Raw genomic sequence first — 11,181 nt, 5'->3', positions numbered from 1 at the left:
GAAAAATATAGTTTAATCAGAGGTAGTGAATTTGAGATAATTATCAGATGTACAGTTTGATAGGAGAACAGTTTAATTCTTGCAGCATGGTAGTGGTGGTGGGGAGTCAGGAGAAGAAAGCTGTGCTATTTTAGTTGTCAAAGCTATTTATTTTCTTGGAAATTGCATCAGTAGACTTCTGTACAAACAAGCACAGTACATAAGTACACAGCAGTTCCCTTTAAGTTCAAGGAAGACCCAGCTGGTGTACCTGGCTATAACATTTCGTATTTATTTTCTTCCACAGGTGTTTGAGACTTTAAATTTAGCACACAGCTATTGTCCCAGTCAATATGTGTTTACACAAAGAAGTACTCTGCTTTTGTGAGATAGGTTTTATTTCCTAATAGGTATTCCTATTGCCTCTTTGTAGAATTTACTTTACATGATCCAAAAGTTTTGCACATCTTGTATCTACCTAAAATCTAAAATAATAGTTGAAATCTCAGTCTATTAATTGTRTTTAAACTGTTCTTGTTTGTGATAGCAATGAACTGAATTTTTTTRCATATAGGCTTACACCCGATGTTGTTTAGTCACAGATGGCTTAATTTAAAACACCAAGTGTTTTATAAACTATAGCAAATGTGAATGCTGATGTTTTAATGCTCGTGTGARCAGTTGTCCATTGAGTTACATATCYTGTTACTTGCTGAGCATATGGTGTTACAACTCAGTTTCAAATTATACAGGTAGTGGGACTGTACCTGTGGCCTGCACAAGATCCATTCTGCAGTGTTCAGGAGCTAAAATCATGGGGTCCTTGTCTTTGATCAGCCATTTTTAATGCTAGCGTTATTCCARATTCTGAGATCAGAATTCCATGCATTGGAGATCATTAGCATGAAGGAGTCATCCCCATCTATAGGTGCAAAGAAGTGTGTCCTGAACAATGGAGAATAATAATTGATAGGTGCCTTAATTCTACTAAGCAGTTGTGAGACTTCAAGAGTATTGRTAATAAGGGTATTCTTGAGAACAATATATATTGTGTACCAACAAATACATCAATTTATTCTTCCCCATTTACACCCACTTTTTATTTAGAAATTAGTATATGCAAATAAGTGCCACACACCAGGTAGCTGACAGCTGAAGTAACGCAGTACATACTAAAACACATACAAATGGGTTCTTTTTGATAAAATTTTTTGAGAGAAGCATGCATTCCAAAATCCTGCATGCCTTTTACATTTTAATAAATAAAAACCTTAATGAACACAACTAATTTCTTCATCTCACAGTACCTGCCAACATATTAAATTTGCAGGATGGTGAAAATGCTGAACGATATTTGAACTTCTTCCCTATCCTGTTCTGTTTTTTCTTCTTTGAAGCATACCTGTACGTTCACCTTTCTCATGTATGCAAATTGCATTTTAAAATAATCTGTACATATTAATATCAACAAAATTTAAATACATGCGTATTTGTGATCGTCAGATACCAAGGACTAAGCTGTAATCCCTGATAGAGGATTTTTTGCCTTGTTGTGAGTAGGCTTGAAGAAGCGCCATTCAGATTTATTCTGTGTTTACTGGGAAAARGATGCTTCATTATCCTATCAGATCTCCTCCTTTGAAGTTCCCTTCAAATGTTTCATAAGGAATGGAATGACAGCTCCTATAAATTAATTTTTGCCTGAAGATTGAATGGTYGGGCTTCGGCTGCAATATGAACAAGGAAAAAAAAGCATAATGTTTCTTACCTTTTTCACTTTTAAATTTACTGCATGGAGTAATGCAGCTGTGAGAGTCTGACTTCTGTTTCTCTGTTGTCCCATCCTCCAGCYCACATAAAATACAAGTAGGCAAGAGAAGATGAGGGGTTATGGGAAATGCCCTGCTGATGGACCATCACTAAAGGCAGCTGTAGGAGTGCKGCTGAGGGAGAGCACCTGAACCTGGCCATGTATTTACCTGTTTTGGATTATCTAGAAGGTTTCTAGAGTACTTCTAGTAGCATGGCATGGGGTGATCAACAGTGTTGTTTGCTTTATCCTCCACCTTATGTTAATTAYCTTTCATCATATCATCACCTCAGCCTTCTCTCCAAATTGAGAAGCTTCAGCTTTTTCATGCTGTTATAAAGCTGCCACTTTACCCACTTAATAATTTTAGTTGCCTTCCATACATCCCACAGCTTACTTTGGCCTTGACACACAGAGCCCAGACCAAGATTTGGGTGCACCAAAGTTTCAGAGAGAGGCAAAACAGTTCCCCGTTGTTCCTTTGTCTCCCTGGTAAAAAGCTAATTAGGGTGATCAGGCTYTTKGGGTCAWKTTTTTCTAAATACGTCTGCATCCAKCAGCTCCCATTTGTACCCTGAAACACCCAGATTTTCAAAACCTCAACACTTACTCTGAGGGAAAGYGGGAGTTAGTAAATGTTAAGTGTTTGCCTAGATCTCTTGTATTAGATATCTGCTGGAGACTGAGCCTTTCCAAAGGATTATGCTAAATGGCAATTTTAAATAATAAGATCAGTACACTGAAGAAAGACAAATTTTAGATAATGTTTCAGTCCCARAAACTCTTTCTGGCACTGTTAGCTACAGGTATCTGGGTTTTGTCACTAACTCTYTAATCTGCTCTTAAAAGCAGCCTCACTGAAGTCAAGAAATATTTTTGTTTCAGAAAAAGCTAATAAAAAGGCTGACCTTAAGCTTTTGCTTTTGAGCAACGTCACAAGTTTTTCAGTTGTTCCTTACCTCAGCTTCATGCCAGGTCAGAAGAAATATTCCTTGAGTTTTTCATAAATTATCTTTGATTCTAGTACTGGAGTAACAGGCAACTCTGACCTGATTACAAGAGCACTGGTCTCTGTCTTTGGTATTCCTTGAAAAACTCTCCTTACCCCAAAAAGTCCCTGTTCAGACCGTATTTGACAAGGGACTCTTGTTTTCCTTGCCTTTGGTGGCARTGTTGCACATGTGCTCAGATTAAAYAATGAGMTCTTTTAAATTTGAACTTYAGTAAATGAAGCATCATTTTCTTGCRTTTCTATCACTTGTGCCTTTATAAAGTTTTGACTGCAACTGGTTTTAGGTATTTTTGATTTTACCTTAACTTGTCCAATGTTTCATGAAACTTCAGTGTAGCAGATAGAGTTGCTTTAGAAAGTATAAGGTTGCCATGAACTCGGGTACAGGATCACTCCTGCACAGCTTAGTACATTGCCCCACGACATACAGTCTTTCTGTAATAGTCCTCCATTTATTATGAACTGTAATGCCAGYTGATTATGTTGATTATGAAAAAATGGAAGAATCCAAGYTGTAAAGCTGTTACAAATCMAATTTGTAAAGTTGTAAATTGCTGACATGTTACTATTTTGTTTATAAGGTTAAAAATAYAGTAAATGCAATTAAACATTAATCATCTTGCTTATTTTCTCACTTTTGTTAAATTTTGGATTTTTTAAGAAATTTAATTCAGTGTTTTAAAATAAGCTTGGTATGTTACCTTCTCTTTGATGAATATGGTATTTATTTTGTCTGTTTTTATGGCTGTGCCCTAAAAATTCCAAATCAGAATTGGACTCTCATTACACCACTAAAATTTCTTCACTGAGAGAGGTCAAGCACTGGAACAGGCTTCCCAGGGAAGTGACTGAGTCACCATCATTGGATACGTGGCACACAGGGACATGGTTTAGTACTGGACTTGGCAGTGCTAGGGCAATAGTTGGACTTGATGATTTTTCCAACCTTAACGATTCTRCAGTTCTAGTATATTTAATATTTGAAGTATTTCTTGAAATCCCAATATAAAGTATTTTGTATATCTTACTGTAAACTAAGTTTAAGATAAAATGATAAATACTTTAAAAATAAAAAAAAAAAAAACAGAGAAGAAAAGTAAATACTACAGAGGTGAGCTAGCATCATTCTAGGGTTCCTAAAGTTCCTAAGAGGTGAAAATTATTAAAATATGGGGTGATAAAATATAAGATTAATTGCATGCACATAAGACTTTTTTCATGTGTCAGCTCTTGAAGAACTGACATCACAGAGTATCCAGTTAGTTGAAAGATTTTCCTGGAGCTAAAAATAATTATGCTAAACCTTTAAGGAATTAAYGAAGTATCTTGTTCCTCGGGGTGTATTTTTATGAGCTGTGGTTTTTTTCTTTTAAGAGCCTCAGAATAATATCCATGAGGAAATATGTAATTTGGGAAAGTTAATTTTGACCCTCAGATGAAACCTCTAACATTTGAAATATTTGCTGTGACATTTGGTTTGTTTTTAATTATGAAAAATTGCTTCATACAGGGCTTTCTGAAAACTACAGTATTCTGGGAAGTAGCATGGTCCAGTGGATAGGTCACAGGACTGTATCTCAGGAGAATGGGGKTTTCTTCCTGGCTTTTCAAAACCAGGAGTGCATAAACTTTAGCAATGCGTTTTTGCCAGAGTTAGTGTCTGTTTCCCCCATGAAATAAGAAGATTGATCATTAGCCTTTTAAAAATCCAGATGACAAAGCATATGTAAGTATTACTGGGTTTGTACACTRAAGGTCATCACTACATCTCTAGTTTGTCAGGCATTGTCACCTTAAATAACAATTTGTAATAAYGGTTTAAGCAMAGAATGTTTACTCTCTTTGGCATASTTYGTCTCTTCAGATCATCACAGATAGGAAATGGCTAAGCCCTTTGATGGGATTATAAATGTATTTCTTTCAGAACCCTTCATTTTCAACTGAAACATGTATTCAACTCCTATGTAAATTTTTYCCTCATTTCCTGTGTGAATTTCTGTGTGCTGTAGCCCAGATTACCTTAGGGCTTATGTACAACTGCAGTGGCATTACTCTATTATAAAAGGAAATTAATTTATGTGCCTGCATCTAATGACATGCAATCTTTAGTAATTACAACCATCTGAACTTTCTTCTCCAGCTGAAGACAAGTTACATTCACATCATTTGAGGTCAGAATTAAGCTTATATTTGAAATCGGTTTCTAAGGGAGGCATTTTCAGTCTGACTTCTACAAAGGTGTAGACTAACTAGAGAATACTGTTCTATATGGTGATACAAACTCCACATTAGCTCCTCAGTGTTCCAAGTTTGGGTGGAAGTTCTTCCTTTTCCCCTTTAAAAATTCTTCTTAGGACATCTAGGTAAAACTCTGAGAGTAGCAAAAATGGTTTAACACAAATATTTATGTAACTTATAGCTGGGGACAAATATGTAAATAATATCTTATACCTATTTAAGAACAAATAACGACTGTGTGAGTACTCAGGTCTTTATACAATGTTTGACAAAAYAATGCTGAGATACTAGTACATCTTCAGATGGTTTCTGAATCATAGCAGCATATATTAATTTTTACTTTCTGTTCTTGAATAATCTGTCAAACTTCATTACAATATTTGCTAAACTGATATTTTCTCTATGGAGAAAATTTTGTGGTTTGAATTATTTCTTGCCACTCATCTTTGGAAACAGGATTTTGCATTTCCCAAACCTATATCATCATTTCTGCTGGAGATAAGATATAATGTTCATTTWAAAAAAAATTATAAAGATAAAATGTTTGTCCTGACAAGCAAATAGTTTTCTAATAACTTCACTTTTTTTTTTCCCAGACTCCAACAGATTTTAATGCTGCAGATCTGTGATGTCATTTCATTGTCTTTGTTGGTTGAGGTCCTCTATTCCCAGTTGYTTAATTGTTCTGATCATGCAAGTGTGTAGCATAGATGACTTGAAGAGGTCCATCCATCTCAGTCTGATGAAATTAGCTGTAGTAGTATATTGCATAAATAGAAGCAGCTACCTAAAGCTATAACGTACTTCTTTTAAGTTGTTTTGCTTGTCCCATCCTTCATACTGATTGGGCTGCTCAAAACAGACCTGAGAAATTTAACAATTTTTGGGGTTATGGTAGTTCTAACCAGGCAATCATGGTTAGACAGGATAAAAAATTTTATTTTATTTGAAGTCCTAGAAGGACCAGATGAAACAAATACAGATATTTAGATTGTACTTGCTCTAGAAAGGCAATCTATTTCAAGGTAGTCAAACTTTCTCTTTTCTCCCTGAAGTTTGGTTGTTGTGTTTTGGGTTTTTTAATTATAGTAATTTCAAGGGATTTGTTTACTTCTCATAAATATTAAAGCCTTTCATTTATCTCTGAAATCTTTTGATGAAGTTGTCTGGCTGTGAAGAGCACCAGGTTTTGCTTCTAATAAAAAAAGACATGTGTAGATCTTGTCTGTGCCCCTACAGAAAATGAGCCAAGGAGTTGAACTGGGGCCTCTGTCAGTGCTGTATGTTTTCTTGAATTTGGTGCTTCTTTTTTCTTCTAACGTGGTTTGTTAGCTTTCTAAAAGGAGATCTAAGGATGTGACTTAACCTTGCATAATGAAGGCAACATGAAATGTAGACTTTTCTCCTGTTCTGAATTTACAGCAGAGGGCTCAGTATTGTTGCTAAATAAATGTAGAACCACTGTAGTGTGCATGAAAAATAGGGAAACCAGGGCGATGTGTAAGTGTTCTTGGCTTTATGAAAAAGATATTGTGGTCAATGACATCTTGTATGTAAGTAAAACAAGAAAGTAACCAACCCCATGTAATTTAAATCATTTCAAGCCAAAAGAATAGAAAATTCTGTTCTTTCCTCCTCATCTTTCTTAGGATGTGGGAACAAAATGCTATGCGTTCTTGTTAATAAGAGATGGTAGTTTGAGATGGTGGATTCAGGTCTGCAGACAATGGTGTTCAAATACGTGAAGTGTGCATAGGAGGATGATAACACTGCTAATTCTCCATCTTTATAGATGAATCATTTTGTCACTTTGAGGTCTGAATAAAATAATTCCTAACATCTGTTGATCCAAAATGAATTTGTACTCAGTACAAATTCAGAGGCCAAAGTGTTGAACATCAGTATTAAATATCTTGCTTTATGGTAGACTTATTTGTCTAAAAGTAGTGCACTAGCTAAGGAATAGAAGATGCAGTAGCCAAACGTTCATGGAACATTCATGGAACTTTATTCCATTTATTAGTGTTAGGGCTGAATGGGGTTTACATGGCCATAGGTATTGGTATTGGGACCAGCCAGTGCAATCTTTGTTGGTGATGTGTGCAGTGGGATTGAGTGTACCCTCAGCAAGTTTACCARTGACACCAAGCTGTGTGGTATAGTCAACATCCTGGACATGAGGGATACCATTGAGAGGCACCTTGAGACGTTGGCCCATGCAAACTTCCTGAAGCTCAACAAGGCCAAGTGCAAGGTGCTGCACCTGGGCTGGGGTTAATCCCAAGCACAGGCTGGGCAGAGAAAGGACAAGAAGCCTGACATGTCTCAGCAGCGTGCATTCACAGTCCAGAAAGCCCACTGTGTCCTGGGCTGCGTCAAAATAAGCAGCTTCCTCAACCAGCAGGTTGAGGAACACAATTCTCTCTCTCTACTCCACTCTCGTGAGACTCCCCACCTGGAGTACTTATRKCCAGGTGTGGGGCCCCCAACWCAAGAAAGGCATGGATCTGTTGGAATGAGTCCAGAASAGGCCACTAAATTGATTACAGGGCTGGAGCACCTCTGCTAGRAAGTCACGCTGGAGAACGCTCCAGAGAGACCTYACAGCAGCCTCCCACTGCCTAAAGGKGCATACAAGAAGAATAAAGATGTCCTTTTTACAAGGGTATGTTGTGACAGGACAAGGGGGAATGGCTTTAAGCTGAAGGAGGGTAGGTTTAGATTAGCCATTAAGAAGGAATTATTTTCTGTGASCGTGGTGAGGCACTGGAATAGGTTGCCCAGAGAAGTTATGGATGCCTCATTCCTGGAAGTGTTCAAGGCCAGGCTGGATGGGGCAYTAACCTGGTCTACTCCAAGGTGACACCTGAGAAACTGCCAGAAGTTTCCTCCATGTCTGATAGAGACAATGCCAGCCAGCTCCAAGACAGAYCCACTACTGGCCAAGGCCAAGCCCATCAGCGATGGTGGTAGCACCTCACAATAACATTTAAGAAGGGGGGAAAAAACTTGTGCAACACCAGCACCCAGGAGATAGAAGTGAGAATATGGGAGGGAAACAACTCTCCACACCCCCAGGTCAGAGTAAAAGGAGAAGGAAGAGGAGRAGGGTCTCTAGWCAATAGAGCAGAGATTCCTCTGCAGTCCATAGTGAAGACCATGGCAAGGCAGGATGTGCCTCAGCAGCCCATGGAGGTCCATGGTGGAGCAGACAGAACCTGCAGCCCCTGATTCTGTGGGAAACCCATGCTGGAACAGGCAAGAGTGTGAGGAGTCCTGCCCTAAGCAGGAAGGAGCAACACTCCCCACAACCCCCATGCTCCTATTTGCTCCATGTTTTTGAGAATCTTATATTTGCTACCTTTGAAAATGTAAAACCCAAATTGAAATTAATTGGAACAAGTTATTTCAAACATATTTTACATAACAAAACATCTTGCTCTCATCAACATTTTGTGTCATTTTTCCTGTAAGAGAAATAATGTCCTAATCTTGGTTTCATTGGAAGCCATCACCCTGAGCCACCTCCAGACTGGAYAGTCCCAGCTTGCACAATTACTCCTTAAAAGAGAGATGCTCCAGTCCCTCCAACATCCTAACAGCCCTTAACTRGTCTCTTTCCAGTATGTCCATGCCTCTCTTGTACCAAAGGTGGGGTTACCCTGGATAGAYGGACAGACTGGGAATGAGATGCTGGAAATCAGATCCATGGAAAGGGACCTGGGGATCCTGGTTGATGGCAAGTTGAATATGAGYCAGCAGTGCCCTGACAGCCAGAAGGGCCAACCATGTCCTGGAGGGCATCGGGCACAGCATTGCCACCTGGTCAAGGGAGGGCATTGCCCTGCTCTGCTCTGCACTGGGGTACTGTTRTMCACAAAAAYMATATYCATTAYCTGGTGTGCAACAAGCCAATAATTACACGCTTGAGAGAGACATTGATACTTATTTTAAAACTGTGCAAACCTGGAGTTGTGGTGGAATTTCACAAATCAAACACATGAACTACCAACACTTTTTACTATTTATACATTTTAGCAAACAATGGAATTAGTGTTCATTGGCTACTAGCTACGTAGTTTTCTTATGAATTMATATTCTACTGTTGGTTAACAAATCTCTTCCTTCTTATGCTAATTAGTTCACATGACTAATCTTTCTCTTTTTTTGGGTCGGTGGTCTCTGAGTTGGAGGTCGTAGATGTCCCCCTCCCAGAATTACCTTTCACTCAGACGGTGCTGATTTCAGCACAATTGCTGAGTTGGCTTTATTAGTTCTTTCCTTATCTTGGGAGTTCTACCAGATGTCTTTGTGGCTCATAAATTCTGCATTCTTTGTGTCCAGTATCAGTTGGCATCCTTTTTCTCAAGCTTTATTGACCTCTCCCAAGGTCTCAGATCATTGAAGCATGTCAAGCCCTAAACTATAACAAAGTAATTCTAAAAACAATTAATTTGTTTTTCTAACATGTAAATATCACTTAGAGCTTGTTTGTTAGCTGCTGTTTCACAAATTAAATATYCCTTGTTGGATTGGACTCAAAAGTATACAAATAGCAAGGAACATCCTTTCCTAAGAAAAAGTTTACATATTCCACATTTTGSAACAGTCCTGTGTGCAATTTTGTGCACTATAAAAATGACATTAAGCTATTATAGAGGATGCAAAGGAGGGCAAGGAGGATAGTGAAGGGACTGGAGGGRAMGTTTTATGAGGAGCAGTGGTCATTTCTGTTCAGCTTGGAGGAGACTGACGGGAGACCTCAGTGCAGTCTACARCTTCAAGAGGGAGAGCAGAAGGTCATGCACAGATCACTGATCTCTTCTCTATGGCGCCCAGTGACAGGGAATAGCCTGCAGTTGTGTCAGAAGAGATTTAGATTGGATATTAGGAAAAGGTTTTCCAACCAGAGGGTGGTTGAGCACAGAACAAGCTYCCCAGCAAAGCGGTCACAGAACCAAGCCTGACAAGAGTTCAAGAAGCGTTTGAACAATGCACGCAGGCACATTGTGTGACTCTTGGCGTGTCCTGTGCAGGAGCTGGACTCGATGACCGTTGCAGGACCCTGCCAATTCAGGACATTCAGCAACTCCCTAAACATGGCCGCCACTGAAGGAAACCCGCTCTGAGCCCTCTGGGGATCGTGGCTGCGCATGCGCAAGAAAGCTCCTCCCCTCATCTCYCCTCTGCGCTGATTGGTCGGAGGGCGCGCGCCGCGGAAGCGCCCCGCCCCTCGGCGGTTGGCGTGCGGTTGCCATGGCAACAGGGGCCGGCAGCTCGCGCGGGCCGGGCCTGAGGGGGAGCGGGGCCGGGGGGAGCGATTCCCTCCCGGGAGGGCTCCTGGAGCGGATCCCGTCCCGTGCCCGCCATCGGAGCCGCCTTCCCACTGGCCTTGCTGGGAGGCGGTTGGTGGCGGGGCCACGGGACGGGGAGGGCGGTGCGAAATCGCACGGCTGTAGGTAGGAAGCAGCTGGGGGACMGAGGGAGGGTGACCTGCCCGGCTTTGCCTCCGCTTATTCGGCTGGGTTTGGAAGAAGGTCTGAGAAAGGGCTCTGAAAGGTAATTTTATCTAGAAAGCAAGAAACTCACAGTAGAAAAACAAGCAAACCACAAGGTACTTTCAGCTTTCCTTCTTCCCCACCTTTTTAAATAAAAGTTAAAAGCAAATCCCGTGTGGATAAAGAAGAGCTACTGAGCTTCAGCTTTGTTTAGTAAGTAAGTTTCTTCTGCCTTCACAGCCTCGATTTTGGCTTTTCTTCAGTTTCTCCTAACTGTAATGCTGGCAAGGAGGATTCCCTGTGCGAGATTTAGCTCAGGGATGCTTTCTGCCGTCTCCTCAGTTGTACTGCTACACATATCAGTATTAGGGGCTTTTGTGTGTCAGTTAAAATACATAATATACATTGGATTATGCACTGGCTGAAGAGGTGTCCTTTCTATTCTGAGTCATGGAATTATATCTGTTAGGGTATCTTTAGCCCCAGATMATTTGTGCATCCAGTGCAATATTAGTTGCTTGCCTTCTTCCCTCTTCCTCTATCCCCTCATTTATAATCTCACTTATATAAGCCACAGTTTGAAATAAAGACTTGGTATTGTTGTGAGAGCATCTATAATATGCCTTAGTCTGAAAAACTCAMGT

Source organism: Malurus melanocephalus, unplaced genomic scaffold (genome assembly GCF_030028575.1).
Source record: "Malurus melanocephalus ecotype Western Australia unplaced genomic scaffold, MMel_1.1 scaffold_32, whole genome shotgun sequence".
Taxonomy (NCBI): Eukaryota; Metazoa; Chordata; class Aves; order Passeriformes; family Maluridae; genus Malurus; species Malurus melanocephalus.
This window is presented reverse-complemented; position numbering follows the sequence as displayed.